Here is a 3,691-nt window from a genome sequence, read left to right as displayed (position 1 = left end):
AACTTATAGTCCTAGTTCACCTGGCCAGTAACTATCTAGCGTAAGCTACTGTACATTCATTAAACAGGGAGAGAACACCTTATATTTTGCTGGAGGGAAATACCTGAGGAATTTAATCTGTTTACAGAGTGCATGAAATATATCACTTATTTATCTTTATGGTTTCTGGATTTTAGAGTCCAATTTTTTCAGTGTCTCTTTTCTATGTCCATGTACTGTTTATGACGGAGCAAAGCATATAATATGTAGGGAAGGAAACTCGTTCTCTATAGTAAAGAAAGAGAAACACGTAAGAAAAAGCGTGGCAGAAAATAGCAGACCGACTGAATGATATATATCTGAAAATATACATTTATGAACTATTGCTATTAACTGAAACCATTCAATGAGTCACTTGTCATTTGCCAAAAACTTTGCATTAAAAGCGAGAAATGGAAGTCAATGACTTAGGGAAATTATATTTTAGCCCCTGAGAGAGAGAGCGAGAGAGAGGGAGAAACAGAGGGAAATAGACATTTAAGCATCATATTCTAGCGTTGTAAAAGATTGATCTTCATGATAAATTTCCTGAGAAACATTATCTTCTGCTTACTTTAAAAGGCAAAGAGTACAACAGTGAATTTGTGCAAATGCTTAGTAGCCTAATCCTTGGATGGTATGATCATGACGGTCACACAACAGTGGTCAGCAAATGGATATTTTTAGGCTGCATACACATTCAGTCGGTCCACGATTGTCTGCCACGCTTTCTCTCGCTGTTTCATTACAGCGGCCGTGTTTCTTTAAAAAAAAAACGTGTTTTACATTGTCATTCTTCCACAAGAAGCTGCTGCTCACTCTGTATACAGTATGAACAATGTGTCATCTCCATTTCTGCATCAGTAAATCTGGGATTGATACCGTGGTCTATTTAAAAAAGGCGTGAACGTGCATTTATCCCAGCTATCTACACCTGACTTGACATAGCTTCACCTTTTCACCCTGTCTTGCCAATCTGTGCAACCGATTAAGCCGCGATGAGCAGATCACACTAAGTTAAGCTGCGCTTTTTCACTTATCCTGGATTTCTTCATTCTACTTTTGTGGAGCAGCCCCCAGCTGTTCTTCTTGCCTGTAAATAACAATACTGGCGTTTGCTTTGATGCAAGGGGTGAACAGCAAGCAGCTTGAAATACCAGGGGTGTAGCTTTTTATTTATAGTTTTCTGTCAGATTATCGGTCAAACCACCACAAAATTAGACAGCTCTGTTGTATATGATCAGGCTGCAACTAGATTTACGATTTCCAAGAACTTCGTTGTCCACAGATGTGAACATTTTCGTCGGTTTTACCAAGAATACAAGAATACAAAAGAGACAGAACATTGCTAACAGTTTCATCCAGGACTGGATAAAACATGTTGAAAACTGTCTCCACTGATAAAAAACACACTGGCTAACTTGGAAATAAGGTCTTATGTGCAAAATTCTGACCACCCCCTTAAGGATCTGACATTTGAGAAAGTAATTACTGAAGGGTGTTTGCAGCCATGTCTCCTTGTTCTTTCTCTCACTCTACCTGATCCTTGATCCTCTTTTCTTTGTTTTGGGCTTTGCTCACGTAGGCCTTTTGATTCTTTTCCGTTCGGAGTAGTAATCCAGTATATCTCCTTGCAAGTCTGGTGTCACTGGAGGTTTAAACGACAGCAGACACTCACATGTATAGGAGGACGCTATGAGTTTTATCGTGTCCTCTGCCTTCTGATGTGGAAAAAAAGGCCAAGGCCAGACAAAGCAACATACCAGAGTTTGTCTTCATTTTACATGAAATGTAAAGTCCATTCAGTCACATATAATCCACAAAAAAACTCAGACAGAAACAAACGCAGTTGAAAACTCAGAGTCAGCAGCAGAGCCGCACCTCCTTTATTTTCTTAATTTATTTATCTTTATGATTAAATTATAAGGATTATACAGCAAGGGTGCATTGTGCACATACTTTTGAAAAATGGCATTATGAAATCCATGTAACTTCTAGCTCGCCTTGTCTCATTACTGAATGGAAGACTACTGGTGAGAAATTACTGTGGTTGCGTTCCTTAATTCAGAATGGAGATAAGATACTTCATCGTTCTGCAGAGTGGTGTATTTTGCCTGGGCCAACACCCATGCTGCCTCCCTTACCAGTACAACCATACATGCACAGATGTTAACGGCACAGCAACATTCCTAAAAACACCACAAGGCAAAGACCGTCCAGTCTATAACGGAGAACCTGATGTCATATTTTGCAAATTAGTATCAAAACTTAAAAAGGTTTGATATATTTACATGTTTCAACTCAAAGCAACCGATTCAGTGAGAAGACTCTGTCTACCAATGACTAAGGGGCGGCTGTGGCTCAGTGGTAGAGCGGTTGCCTGCCAATCGGAAGGTTGGTGGTTCGATCGCCGCCCCTGCAGTCATTGTCAAAGTGTCCTTGGGCAAGACACTGAGCCCCGAGTTGCCCCCGGTGCTGCGCATCGGAGTGTGAATGTTTATCTGATGAGCAGGTGGCACCTTGTATGGCAGCCCCGGCCCCAGTGTATGAATGTGTGTGAATGGTGAATGTTTCCTGTAGATGTAAAAGTGCTTTGAGTAGTTGTTAAGACTGGAAAAGCGCTATATAAATACAGCACATTTACATTTAAAGTACAGCTGAGGTTGATTCAAATTATGTAAGTATTTGGTCATAAACCAAAGTATTGGATTCATTTGATCAGATGATGGGGCTAGATAACCAAAGTTGTTACAATTCATCTTGAGGGGAACATGAATGTCTTTACCAAAATTTCCTTTGGAATCCTTCTAATAGTTGTTGAGACATTTTATTCAAAACCACATATGTGAACCTTGTGGTAGTGCTAGTGAATAATTCAGGAGATCGTCAAAGTCAGTAGAATTTCTCTTCTGCAACCAATGAATGTTAAAATTGCGTCAAAGCATTTGTTGAGATATTTCACTTTAACATGCTGTTGGCACTAGATAACCAACCTAACAGTCAGTGGACCAGACAGTGTCTGTATACAGTTATCAAGACGTTTTAGTCTGGACTCTACATTGTACGCTGCTAAAAAGTAAACACATCAACCATGTGAACAGTGAATGTCTTTTCTTTTTTACAGTGCAACAGCAATCTTACTGCAGTAGGCTCTTTAGTTCTGCCCTGTAAGCACTGACCATCTGGGTGTTTTCTTTCCTTTCTTAATTTCTGTTTCATCCTTACAAAATGATATTCTCTAATATATGCTCCATTTCTTACTGGAACTATTATGTGGTGAACCGAGGTTTGCCTACAGCATTGGCAGGGTGTCCAGCCTTCAGGCCCCTGACTTGGCATGCCTGGATGCAGTCTGTCTCATCCCCCCCACCTATGGGACAGCAGAAGACATAGAGACCTTCTTGGAACAGACTTCAATCTCTGCACGCAGGCATAACCCAGGGCAAATCTAGCCTGTCTAGCTGGCATTGGTCTCAACCATGCCTCTTGGCTGGCTGATCCAGAGCCCCTCTGAAGGAGAAAAAAAGCTTAAAAAAAGAAGGTTAGAAGCCAAAGGCATTAATATGTATTCAACAAAGCAGACAAATCAACTGCCGCACCACTTTAAACAACAGCAAAAGTGTATCCTTCACCTTTTGCCAATGAAAAAAATCAGTAATGGACTACAATGCAG

At 40.4% G+C, this 3,691-nt stretch overlaps 1 long non-coding RNA gene across 1 annotated transcript in view; it reads left to right on the top strand.

Annotated features, from left to right (window-relative positions):
• The first annotated feature begins 996 nt into the window (after positions 1 to 996).
• The window catches only part of LOC116702138 (uncharacterized), a 21,534-nt gene continuing 18,839 nt past the window's right edge, over positions 997 to 3,691 (top strand). The window contains exon 1 of the long non-coding RNA XR_004335071.1: positions 997 to 1,100. This is a non-coding gene — a long non-coding RNA (uncharacterized LOC116702138). The remainder of the gene's footprint in view (positions 1,101 to 3,691) is intronic.

This window comes from Etheostoma spectabile, chromosome 14, assembly GCF_008692095.1.
Source record: "Etheostoma spectabile isolate EspeVRDwgs_2016 chromosome 14, UIUC_Espe_1.0, whole genome shotgun sequence".
Lineage (NCBI taxonomy): Eukaryota > Metazoa > Chordata > Actinopteri > Perciformes > Percidae > Etheostoma > Etheostoma spectabile.
The sequence above is the reverse complement of the archived record's forward strand: the minus strand, read 5'-3'. Positions and strand labels throughout refer to the sequence as shown.